Raw genomic sequence first — 13,959 nt, forward strand, 5'->3', positions numbered from 1 at the left:
TGCTTAATAAGCCAATATCTCAAAGGCAATACTATTCAGAACAAAACATTGAGCCCGACTCCACACTGTACTGCTAGTGACTTGCAAATAGTGCACTGTAATAGTCTCCTTGCATTTATTTTCAGGTTTTGCACATGAACACCAATTATAAGGCATTACGGGGGGGGGNAATCAAGAAAAGTGCTGACACGGAAGTGAGGTTGAAAGCATCATAATTAAGAGAAAACCAAACACCTTATGCTCACCCTTCTATCTGGAATTAAAAACAAAAATTAAAACTAGCAGATTCAGAGAAAAGTTTGAACCAAAAGAAAGCACCCTACTGAGAAGACGCAAGTTTGACACTGAGGATGAAGGGGCATGGTGATCTATCATATCTTTTGATAAAATAAGTTTTAAGTAACGTAAAACTAAAGTGTCTTAGTTATTTCATATAGGACATAGCAAGCTTTGTAATGTGTTGCTTTTCCTGCATGTCAATGTTTGTTCCTGACACAAACCAAAAGATCAACATGATTTCTGTGCATATATATCAAAGTATTTATATAACATCATGTTTTCTTTAATTTTTAAGTGTTTTTCTAGTCAAGTATATATAAAAAAAAGTATAATTGTGCAGCACTGTAGGGGAAGAAAGAAAAAACCTCATGTTATCATAACTCATGCACTTCCTATTTTTCTTTACTTGATGTAGCTACCAGCTGTTTTGATTATCTGGACACAGTGCAATGATTCATTTTCAAGAAAGAATAAAGTGTCTAAAATACAAATGAGATCTCCAAAATCATTAGCACAAGTTAATAGCTGTTGCTGTTTATGAAAGCCAGCACTCTGAAGTTTCTGAACTTTTTAAAGGCTAACACAAAAATACAAAACAAAAGACAACTTCCATAGGTCTTGTCAAGGAGGCAGCTTTGGTAGGTAAGCAGAACAGAAGAGTTTGCTGCCCCTTTTCACCAAGTCAAAGAAAAAGACCTCTTCTTTACTTCRGTAATTGCTATTACGCACAAAAGTCATTAACAAAAACATTCACGGTACAGCCTTTAAACCTTGCTCTTGGAGACCACAGTTAGAATTTCATTCCTTATATGCCATAGATGACATAAGTAATCTTGAAATGCAAACCATTTCTCAATACTTTCCTCATTTTAAGGTAAGTCAGAGACATTTTTACACTTAAAATACTTCAGGAAATAATTTTGATGTATAAAGATGCAGAAGAAACTCAGTCATTTTATATAAATAGCCAAGTCTAAACAGAACCCTTATTAGAGGCTGCATTTTGAGATCCACAATGTATCATTACAAAAAGCAACATACTATTCTGTCACCTAGTATGATTTTCATCAATCCTTTCTGTGCTCTTTATTCTATTCTTTACACACAGGGTCACTGCAGAACACACAACAAATGATACTTGTCAGTACCTTGTGCAGTCTTAAACTAGGGATGAAAATGGGAATTAAGATGAAACCAAAGATTTTATGGTATTCAGTGGAAGAAGTGACAACACAATTTAGAATCTCTCATCTAATGCATAATCTTGGAGGTAGAAACTAAAAGTAGCTGTAGTGTTCTCAGCAAAAATGGCATTTCCTGTATCATTTAGACATGAACCACTGCTACCTTGGAGTAATATGAAGGACTGAATATCTGAGTGGAAAACTGAAGTTTCTGTATCTGCTGCGTACACACATTGTCCTGCTTTAAAAATAACACACACACTGTTTCAATTGAGAATTAATTTCAGTAGATTTTAACTCATACTGGAATTGCTGCTCAACAAGACAAATCAACTCACTTCACATGAAATGCTCAATTTCAACATCTACTAATCTTTAATTGCATAACTTTTTATTAACCATATAATTTATTTCCAATACTGCACACATTTTTGCTCTTCAGCCTCAAAACACTCAGTTATCTCTTTGTGATATAAAGACACACAACGATTTTAAGCAATAACCAGACTGTTAAGTTTTACCCTTCAAGATGGAACTTGTTTTAAAAGGAGATATGAATTACTGAAACCAACTTTTCAAATGCAAATTTTAAATAGAAGGGCTGTTATAAACATGTATAAACTAACCCTCTTTGACAGAAATACTTCATGAGCAGTTTCAATAAAAAATAGCAGTCAGGTGGCATAACAAAAGTGTATTACAGCCTTTGAGAAATTTACACTTTGACATATATAACATTCCATTTATGATTCTGAGTGGTAACATCTTGGAAACACATTACTCTCTGCCAGGTCCATTTTTCCTCCCCAAAATGAAACCATTCAGGAGCTCTGCCCAGGGTCAGGTTCAAGTATAGTAAGCAACAAACCCAGTGCATGTTTGCTAGTGTGAAGGCAGYGCCAGAAACAGAGCATTCTTATCCACGTTCACATCACCACACTGTTTTAAACTATGCAGCTAAGGCATTTGGGGGGGCGGGGAAGGGAAGAAGTGGTAAAATAACCAGTAGATCACCAAAATACTTAAGAAGTGAAATATACAGCTAGGGTCATTCTCCCCACCCAGTCTACCAAAGAGAAGCAAAATGTATTAGTGTAACTGCCTCTCTTCATCTTTGTTTAGTTCCAATAGCTGCTGCTTTGAGCACATAATAAAGCAGCAATACTCTCAATACAGAGAAGCAAACGCAGACGACAATTAGCACTTCATGTTAAATTTTTACCTTCTTCCCCTTTTAGAATTACATGGCTATGCTGTCCCCTACAATTTCAGTCAGAACGATCCATTCACAAGTATTCACACAACTGTCCCCATTTATTGGCCTAAGATCTAGAACTCTTAGCAATAGTACTTCCAATACCACTAAGATCCTCTTGGTGCCACTTATTTTTTTTCCTCCTTCAACATGATTGAGAGGTTACATTTCCTCAGATGACCTCACAACATTTCATCAGGAGGTTAAGATTCTGTGCAACTATCAAAAGACAAGTCAGTAATATACAACATAGCCATAACATGAAATTTTTGCCTAAATTTAAAAAACATTTGAGATTCATTCTTGTGTTGCTGCTGCTCCTCCCTGCTTCCCTCACAAAACCAATTGAGAAAGAACATCTGGGAATTACAAGCTTTCTAAAATATGAGGGTTTCTTTTTTTTTGTTATATCATCTTCCCATTTCCTTAACATCAGAACTCTCAATTTTAGAAAAGTCTAAATCCATTTAAAACATTATCTTGATTTATGATACTTAGATCATTTCCTTTTCTTCATTCCAGGAAAGTTTGTGAYGCATACTCCACAAATTTCTGTTCCACAGATGCAGACTACAAATCACAGTATATTAAAGTTCACTGGTAAACCACTAGCTTTTGTATACAAATGCTTTGCCTCATAAAATTTTAAGTCAATATTAATGATCTGCTACCTTAGAATAGCATATGAGAAGATAAGTGTCTTCCAAAATAAGCAGTAATAGAAATACTACTCCACAATTGCATTCTAATTTACATATTGGCATTGTAAAAGTTCCCAATTTAAATGAGAAAAATAAGATACATGTTTACAATTAATCAATTTACTAACTTACACAGAAGAACATTATTTAAAGCACTGCTGCATGGATCAAAAGAGAAAAATTCACCTTTGGGACTATATTTGCAACTGCAAGTTACATCTTGAAGAATGAGTGGATAATTTAAAATTGCATAAGAACCATTTCTTTCCACTCTAAACAGCTGCTAAGGGCCTGGACAGATGAAGTCAATTTATCCTGGATTACTCAGGACAGCAGAATAGTAAATAATGCAGGGGACAGGACACATAAGCCACAGATATTATGGCATGCACTAAAGCACATGATACAGAGATACCCCACTGCTGGCTTATGTTCCCCAAGGCATATTAACTCTGCCAACTTCAGGCTGATTCCACAAAAATTTTCAAGCAAGTATTCCAGACAGGTCCTAGAAACAATATTAACATGTTCACATCATGCAGTGCTTGAACTGGTAGCAAGTATCAGACACACCGGCTCTGCAATTAACCAGCTCATGCATGTAAGTGCTCACTACATGGTTAATCTGTCACTGGGATAAACCATGCACCGGTAGCAGCGTTGACCACTCCAGACACATCAGGATCACTTAAATTTGCCTTTCAGACCTGATTCAACTCAGTGTTAGCAGTTAGCCAACACTAATTCCAAACCCAAATCAGTATGTACTCTGACTACTATTCTGTATGCTAACAAAAGAAAACTTAAGATCAAACCATAATGAATTTCATATATTCATGGAAGTTACATGGTAGGGAGTTGCTGTTCTTAAAATATAGGACTGGTTTCTGTTAATCACAGCAACCAAAATTGTTTAAAAAATCCTCAGCAAGGTATCACAGCTATGCATTGGTCTATTTCAAAAGAATATTTAACAACTATGTAATGCTGATTATTTTTGTATGTACATGTTTACACTACTAAATTTTGCTGGCTTGTATTGATAGAAAAATAAAACAATAATTAAAGAAAAAGCCCTCAGCCCCCTGCAATTAGATGTTCTTAACCAAAGCAGTTTTAAATGTCAATCAAAGGTAATTCCTGAGAGACCCACACACTTGCTGAGCTCCCTTCACTAATTAATGGATCATTAGAAAGAACCCCTAACTGTTCACCCTCTGCACCACATACTGTCTTAATTACCTTTGTAAAGCAACCAATTTGTCTTTCAGTCATTTTGTCCAAAATCCCAAATGAATTAACAGGGAGGAGAGAAAAACAAAACAAAACATGGATTTATGAAAAACCATCATTTTTGTGCCTGGCAAAGAATTTAGGGGCTAAGTCTTTCCAGTAAGATTTAAGAAAAGGGATTTCAATAAACTATTAAAAAGAGAGAGAGAGAGAGAGAAATGATAAACAGTGACTAAAGGAATAAAAGCTCTTCTTGGGATCACAAATGCGCATACATCATTGAAATGCTTTGTCTTCATAAAGCTTTTGAAAAAGTTAATTATATTATACTTCACAATCACATGACAGCAATGGAAAATAGCAAACACTATCACAGATGTTGTTTTCCTTTTCAAGACCATTGGAACAGGCACCTATTTCTTGTCTTTCCAAATACTTTGTTATGGAGTTCCTACAGAACAAGTTCTCTCCAGTTTATGCCCAGTTGCCATATGAATCCACTTGGAGATGAGCTATAAGCTTTACTGACAGTTATCTGACAACAGAGATTAGATCACTTTTTTTCTCCCCACTTCTCTCCACAAACATTAAAAAAACTGACATCTTTACAGTCTTTTTTTTTGGATGTACCTGGATGAAATGGATGCTGAAGCCAGGCAAGACTAAAGACACACTGACACCAAAAGGTATGCCAAAAAACGAGATCATTTACTAGACACGATTTCTAGGACTCCATTTTCTGCATCAGGCTCATGTTTCACGAATGCTATTTAGGATAGAAAGCTTCAGTGGTCAAAATAAACCCCCCAAACAATCCTTTATCCCACTTTCACCATCTTTAAAAATCAGTATCTTCCTTTCCAAACTAAATGCAGCAAACCATACACTTGTAACCTCCAGATTAGTGTATCCTTAATTTTGGTCCTAAAGTAAAGCAACTGAGAGACTCCAGTGCATACAGTGTGCTAATCTCCTTCCAGTAAATAGGCCGTTGTGAGCGCCAGTGTTTCATTTCATCACCACTGGTAATAAAACTTCCAGATATAGCTCACAAATGATCAGGACTCACAGTCATTTCCACCTACAATCTACTGTGATACTCATGTGTTTTACAACAACATGTACATTGCAGAACCCCAGAAAAACAGTGGCAAGACTCAGGTCTTAATAACAAACCAGTTCACCCATAGAACATGCCCATGAAGGGCAAAAGGGCCCAGGAGAGTCAGTTGATTTTCAAAGACAGCCTCTTCAAAGCACAAAAATTCACTTCACTGTGCAGAAACTCAAGTAGCTATGTCAGAAGACAAGCATAGGTTAACACAGAACTCCTGGATGAGCTCAAACACAAAAAAGGGAGTGCACAGAAGGTAGAAATAAAAATGGAATACTTGGTAGGAGTATAGAAACATTGCTTGAGCAGGTAGGAATGAAATTAGAAATGCCCAAGCTCAGCTGGAATTGAAACTAGAGAGGGATGCTAAGGGTAACAAGAAAGGCTTCTACATGTATGCTGGCAGCAAAAGGAAGAGTAAGGAAACTGTAGGCCTGTAGGCTCAGTGGGCAGGGGACCTAGTGACAAAGGACATGGAAGAGGTTGAGGTAGTCTGCGTCTTCTTTGCCTCATTTTTTACTGACAACATCTGTCCTCAGGCCTTCCACATCCCTTTGCCTAGTGGCAAAGTCCAGGGTAAAAGAAGCATTACCTACATGAGATGAAGATCAAGTTAGGAAGCACTTAAGCAAGCTGGACATACAAAAGTCCACAGAAACAGATGGAATGCATCTTCCTGGATTCCCAGGAGGATTATGGGGCAAATTTTCTTCCTGGAAGCTATGTCTGGGCACATGAAGGACAAGAAGGTGACTGGGAACTGCGATCATGGATTTAGAAAGAGTAAATCATGCCTGACCAACCTGATTGCCTTCTGTAATGAGAAGGCTAGCTCTGTAGATAAAGGAATACTGGATGATATTTGCATAGACTTTAACAAGGCTTCTGACACAGTCTCTCACAGTATCCTTATCCAGTTCATATCTTATCAATTTAGCTGAGTGGACTATAAGGTTAGCAACAAACTGGCTGGACTGCTGGGTTCAAAGGGCTGTTAGTCAAGGTTACCAAGTCCAACTTGTATCTAGTCTCCAGTCGTGTTCCTCTGGGATCAATACAGGGGGGAACAATGTTTTTGTCTTTATTAATGATCGAGACGATGGAACAGAATGCATCCTCAGCAAATTTCCTGATGATACCAAATTGGGGGGGAGGGGCTGACATGCTAGAAGGGAGACCTACCATTCAGAGAGACCCCAGCAGGCTGGAGAAATGGCCTGATGGTAATCTCATGAAGTTCAATAAAGACAACTCCTACATCTGGAGTGGAATAACCACATACAGGTTGGGGGTCAACTGGAGAGAAAGCTTTGCAAAAAAGAATCTGGGGGAGGACTCTGTCCAGTTTTGGGCTCACCAGTACAACACAGACATCGACATACTAGAGTGAAGTCCAGCAGATGGCTACCAAGATAAATGGTGGCTGGAGAACAGGACATACAAGGTGAGGCTCAGACAACTAAGCCTCTGACTTGAGAAGAGAAAGCTAAAAGGGGGTATTACTCCTGTTGTCAGCTACCTAGTCAGAGGTTATAGAGAAGACAGAGTCATACTCTTCTCGGAGATGCACAGTGGGAGGACAAGAGGCCATGGACACACAGAGGAAGGAAAATTCCAAATAGATATTTGGATAAAATTTTCACGTGGAGTTTGGTCAAACAGTGAAACAAGTGCTGAGAGAGGTTGTAGAACCTCCATCCTTGGAGATACACAAGACTCAACAGGAAAAGACCCCGAGCAACCTTATTTAAATTAGTCTTGCTTTGAGCAGGAGTAAGATCAGATGACCTTTAGAGGTCCCTTCTAACTTGAATGATTAACAAGCTTCTAGAGGCAATCAAAAAAAAAAAAAATCTAGAACTTGACTTCTTGAGGTAAATACTGTGAGACTCGTGACAGTCCTCTTTGTAAAAGCTTCCTTGGAATAGCCAATTTAATATAGATCAAGAAACAAGCACAGGTAAGAAACTCAAAACATACAGCACAATAAAAGCAGATGAACAAATTTACTGTGTTTACTAAGGAACCAATTAGTTCATAAAGATACGTATAGAACACCTCCACTTAGATACTGTGTACGATGTTCTGTCCTCATTTAAGTTAGTTTTCTCACTGCTTTCGATCCTTCCAATATTTCAGTCAGCATTTGGCTCAAGATATATACCATCGTACTTTGTATATTACTTAATATCAGTGCAACCAACAAAATTATGTTTGTGTTCTACCAGCTACAGGAAGAGCAGGTCCTGGGAATCACTTGGATTAAAGAAAAGTTGTGTGCATGTGTATTACAGAGCTTCCAGGTTTGGATACACTGACTCTTAGAGGAGGTTGCAGATAACAGGTACTTATCTTGAAGACACTGTAATGAAACTTTGCACAGATGTTTTAATGGCATGAATGGTTCTTAGCTTTAAAGGGAGTATTATCAGGGTAGTCAGTTTCTCAGTAGTATGTTTATTCACACAGGAGAAAAAGGAAGAAATTACAGAACTCTTTTACAATACATTTAGTCACCAAGAATGAGTAGGCACTTTCTGTAATCACCGGATCATAATTTAATCCAGACAGGGTTCTACAACTGGTTTAGAGAAATACAGCATTCTGTATCAGTATCCTCAATTAGAAGTGGAAAAAAAATTTTTTGAGGTAATGTTGAGCATAGTGATAGCTTTACAGAAAAACAAAAGCCAGTCTTAGCAAATAAAAAATTAATCAACTTTTAAAATCTCAGAGATATGTACATTCAATTTTTATTAGATTATATGAGCAGATGGCTTGACTAAACAACAATTTTTTTGGGAAAAAAAATCACATGTTTCTACCAATGGTTAGTAAGCTTCTGATAAATGAAGACACATCAGGGAGGAAGGAAGTGCAAAGGCATAACTAGCAGAAGAGATTTTTTTTTTATGTCACTTCCTTTCCCAATTCACTGCAATGCACTCGTCCTCTTATACTTCTCAGAGGAGCTCTCTCCAGTTTAGAATGTTGGAAGAAAACATTCTTGTTTAGGCTGTTGTATCAACACTCTATTGCTTCTGCTTAAAGAATTCTCAAGTGTTTTCCTTTAAAACATTGAGAGGACAGAACTCACTCTCAAAGAAAAAAAAATTTTTTTTTTTTGCTAATGCATCCAAAACAGTACTTTTTTGAAGGAATATTACTGAAAAATATTTCCTGACTCTCTCAAAGAGCTTTTGAAGAAACTCGCACAAATACTTTATGACATATTTGTACATTTCCTTTTCTTATGAGACTCACCTCCTCTCCCTCCAAACTACATTCCATAGACTCTCATATTAAAGTAAAAAGAAAAGCCAAGCAGTCAACAGTGGGAATATCTGGAAAGTATGCATGCATGCCCTATCTTTTTTTATTAATTGCAGCTAAAACTTTTAGCCACATAAACATTAACATAAGGGGTTGGGCCAGCTACTCTGGCTTCAAATAGCTACTATCTCAAGAGACCTGCTGTAGGGGAAGCAGAGCTTTCCCCCACACACAGAGAACTTGTAATAGTTAGTTTGTTGTCTCCAAGAAACCTAAGCTGGACTGTGGCAAAAATCCAGAAGGCTCACTTTGCTTGAACTGGGCACATTATAAGAATCACCAGTGGTATGCTACTTTCCCAAGAACTTAGCAGTATGAGGACCAGTCTCTTGCTCAAGATAGCTCTCCTGACAAAAAGCAAAAGCAGATTAAGAAAGAGAAAAATTCTTTAAAGGTATCAAAAGAAAATGAAGGTAAGGAGCGTCACTACAGAGTTCTTCAGTTGCCAGCAACAGCATTTCTGACATCACATTGTCAGTAACTCATTTATACATTTTCCAGAAACATCTTAGTCTTCCACTTGAAGAATCAATTCAGTTTCTTTTTCTCTTTTTCCTCCTGAGTGCTCTGAACATGGAGCTGGCCAATCACATCAAGGAATAGCAAGAAGAACAGAAGCTAAGTTTCTCCTATTTTATTTTCCCTCCTAGGGAAAATTCCTCAGTTAACTATTATTTTTCTCTTTAGAGGGCAGGACAGATGGTGCACACAACTGAACTCCTGTGCTACTTCTAAAGGGGACATCTTTTAACATACAAGGCTCAGTGGCCTGAATTTGCCTGCAATTATAATCTTTTGACTAATGCCCACATTCAGAATACTGCATTTTAAAGAGGATTCCTGAATATGAATGCAGAGAGAGGCAAGTGCACAGAAATATGCTTCATACATTGTAAAATGTGCAGAGTGTCCAACTTCTCTTGGAGAAATTTACTACTTATTACAGTATGTTACTAAAAGATATCATTTTATTTCTTTTTCCCTTTCAGGACTTGGGTACTTGGCATCATATTAACAAGACAGGAAAGGCTGTTGCAATGAAACAAGAGACAGAAATATTACCCTACAGTATTTTCTCAGTTAAAAATTTAATAGGAAACTTGGAGTTCACTGCCTAGTTCCTCTTCTAAGATACTGTTCCTAACCAGCTACAATTGCTTTGCTATGTAGTAACACTATGAAAGTGTCACTGAACTTAAATTATAGTGCAACCCCAACCATAACACTAAACGTTATCTGGTGATGAAAAACTGCATCAATTAGGGAAAAACATACAAACATAGACTGTGTGGTTATTGAATCATAAGTGTAACACACACCAGGCTTCCATAATAACTGTGTGTGAAGGCACTCTACTAACTACTGGAAAATTAGCTCAAGTTTATGATTCAGATAACACTCCAAATTTTCACATTCTCAGAATATCAGAGGACATAAATATGTTTCTCAAAAAGTGTTGCCAACTGTGTTAAGAAGGCATTCTCAGCTTATCTAGGACACTTTCCCCAAAAAGCTAACAAAAATATGTAATAGTGGTGTTTTGAAATGTAATAAACCTCCACAGATAGAAGTGCAAGAATTGGGAAACCCTTTTACAGTTGCTTGGGGGGGGGGGGGGGGAGAAAAAAAACCCCCCCCCCCCCCCCACACTATCAAGTGGTGGCTTTCTCTGTTCAGATCTATTCCTCAGGGACACTGTGCACCCATGCCTCCCAGTAGAAAGTTAAGAAATACAACAAACTGTCATACACATGCAGGAGAAGCATGTGCAATGGAGTGTCTTGTTCTGCAATTTTCTTCATAAACCAAGTATATACAGGTGCAAGTAGAGGCAAACACATAACGATTGGTAAGAGCAAAGCCAAAGAACCATACCTTGTCTTAGAGAAGAATGAGGCTTTGATCCTGTCAGCATTTATTCCTCTGTCTTGGGTTTGTCTTAAAGGTTTGTCCAACCTAGTACTGAGCAACATATCAACATGGCAGAAACATTAATCTAAGAGCACCAAGTGCCACATGACATTATTATGCATCTCTGATTCTAGTGTTACATCCAGCTGCACACCGTCTTCTACAGACTGTGCTGCTCACCCTTCCACTCAAATTCCGGTATAAGACAATTGGGGTTGATGCTAGCCTATACATCCCCTGCCATCTCTCCAGCTGCTGTCCCTCTCACAGCAGCCTCACTCTGATCCAGTACAATGCTAGCACATGAGATCAGTGATAGTTGGGAGGGAAAGGTCTGTGTTGGGACTGGTGGATATCCCTGTACTGCTTTGTGCTGCAATCTCCATCCTAAGAATCAAACCTTCAGTGAGATCAGGAGAGAAGTAGGTTAAGAAATGTAAACAGTGAGACCCAAAGCCCTGTGAAATCTCAGTGATACCCTACTGTCCTCCTACCAAGTGCTTTCCTAATGTGCTATAACCCTTCTACTCCTTGTTTTCTCATCCCCTCTTTGGAAACATAGGAAGTCTGGTTTCCTAGGAAATCTGAGGAAACTGAAGCACTGGGAGGAAAAAAATGTCTTTCACAATCATCCAGCAGGTCAGCAAGGGAGTCAGAATCAGTGCACAAATCAGAATATACCAAGTTCATTAGATTTCATCACCTTTTACTGGTTATCTGCTTTGAACATTTGGAAACATAAGGATAAGGACATAGACAAGGAGAAGCATTGTATAGCAATGCAAAGACTAATTCATAGTATTTTCTGTGTGCAAAGCCCTGGAGATAAAGCCAATAAATATGAAAAAATAAAGGACAGGTACTTCCCATCAGAGCAGCATGCCCGAGTAGACTGTGTAGAATAGAAATACGCTTATCCAAAGATTTCAAAATTTACTTTTTTTTTTTTTTTTTTTTTAAATTTCATGACTATTACAAAGCAAGCCCAGCTTAGTAAACTACTTTCATGGCTATATACCATTGTATTCTATTTTAGGAACCACTGACATATGCTAATAAGCTGACTTATCCACAAACTGCCAACGGTCACACTCAAAGTATAGACAGCATATCCTTTGGACGCAGAGCAGAGCAGAATCTTACCAAACACAACCACTGTTATATGGCTGGTCCTAAGTCTTCAAGGCTGTCCATGAGAGGAGAAAAAACAGAGTTATCAGAACTTTAAAGCAAATTAAGAGTATACTCTACCAAACTCTCTGAACGCCACAAGAAAGCAAGTATACTCAGCTATTTTAAAGAAAAAGGATCTCCTACCTGAATCTGCTTGGGACAACTTTCCAAAACCCTTAGCAGATCTTATTTAAAAGAATGATTGGCTTGTATGTAACTAGCAACCTTTCAACAAACGGCCAAGTCCGATATGATGTTGGAGAACTACACAGATAACATTATGCATAATTATGAAAAACTCCAATTTGTATTTGAAGTTTATGTATACATAGTGACTTTTAATCACATTAGAAATTGGTATAAATAACCCATACACAAAGAAACAAGCAACTAAAACTTGGGGAAATTTCAGACCTTAGCTGTAATCTCTTTTTGTAGTAGACATATAGATCCGATGCACATTAAATTTGCATACACTGACTGTATTATGAAGAAAGAAAAACACTTTTATTAACTTACAACTACTTCTTCAAACTTGTACATGCCTATTTAAATGATGTTTACACTAAATGACAGTGCATACTTCTTGTTTTGGCTCATTAGAATCTGTACTTAAAACAATGGTTAAAATCAACGTAGCACTTAAGCAACAGTACTGTTGTTTTAATACACAGATATGACTTGAATATATTAGCTTCTTCAGTTTAGTCTCTGATATAGTGAGCCAATACACAATAGATGTCTGCATAAAAATACCTTAAATGTGTTTTTTCAAATTGTATCAGCACATATACCTACAAAATGTGAAACTATAGCAAGTTTATAATAATTTAATCAAAAGCTATCCAGGTAGAAGTGCGTGTTTCCAAGGGGTACTTGTTTTCATATTTTAATGAATTCATTTATTGGTAGCTATATCACTACATACTCTTTTCCGGATCCCCAAAGATCTGTTTACCTTTGTCTCCAATTATTCCTTCATTTTCTGGCCAATTTCACTCTCTTGAGTGTTTAAAATAAGTTGATTAAACAACTTAGTATCTTAAGAACAAGACCTATAAAACTTATTCATACAAGTCCCGTTTAGCTCTGTAAGTCATTTATGCTATGAAAGGGACAGCATTTGGCCCAACACACTTCTGAAAGCAAAAACTACTATATTGGCCTGCCTAAACAAAAATACAGCCAACTTATCTCCACAAAACACATGCATCAGTGATTGCGTTTCTGTAAAGAGCTGTGTATCCAAATCCAGCAGGTAGCTTAGGTCACACACATAATGCCAGCCTGAAAAAATGCTGCAATCTGACAACTAAAGATAAACTTCACAACTCCTCTGGCTGAACAAGCCAATTCAGTAACTTTTTCCAACTTTAGCCACTAAGCTAAGAGTGGGTTTCTTTACTCCACGTGTTCAAGTGAAAGGTGGACTTTTACAGTCCACTGCCGAGCAGCCGTATGCAAGCGGCTCGCTTTGCCGTGGTCATACTACACGGTCCCCTTGCTTTCTTCACTCTGCCATAGGAAGGCAGCTCTCACGATTTCAACGGAGGGACGATTTAAAGACACACGATAAACAGCCTCCGCAGAGAAATGGTTAAGCCAAACCCGGGTTAGAAGTCGCTTCCCTGCAGTCACGGCTCCTGCAACGGTGCCTATCAAGCCCGCCCGCGGCTCCCCATTAGCGCCGTTCCCTCCCCCTCTTTTCCTTTTCGGTTTCTGAGAAAGGCAAGCGCGGCACTGACTGCCCCGCTGAAGCCGGGGCCGGGCCCCACC

At 38.0% G+C, this 13,959-nt stretch overlaps 1 protein-coding gene across 5 annotated transcripts in view; it reads right to left on the reverse strand.

Annotated features, from left to right (window-relative positions):
- ERP44 (endoplasmic reticulum protein 44) overlaps positions 1-13,959 on the reverse strand; it is a 58,299-nt gene that overhangs the window by 43,667 nt on the left and 673 nt on the right. Inside the window, exons 1-3 of one of the 5 annotated variants that reach the window (XM_026084347.1) lie at positions 13,142-13,831; positions 12,154-12,196; positions 10,975-11,061 (exon numbers count right to left, since the gene is read on the reverse strand). The exons of 2 other annotated variants lie outside the window; for them this stretch is intronic. The gene's annotated coding sequence lies outside the window, so the exon portion shown is untranslated. Of the gene's footprint in view, positions 1-10,974; positions 11,062-12,153; positions 12,197-13,141; positions 13,832-13,959 lie in introns of those variants that run through there. 2 more of the 5 variants (XM_026084346.1, XM_026084348.1) reach the window with 2 other exon arrangements.

The sequence above is a fragment of the Apteryx rowi genome, unplaced genomic scaffold, assembly GCF_003343035.1.
Source record: "Apteryx rowi isolate R43461 unplaced genomic scaffold, aptRow1 scaffold_637, whole genome shotgun sequence".
NCBI lineage: Eukaryota > Metazoa > Chordata > Aves > Apterygiformes > Apterygidae > Apteryx > Apteryx rowi.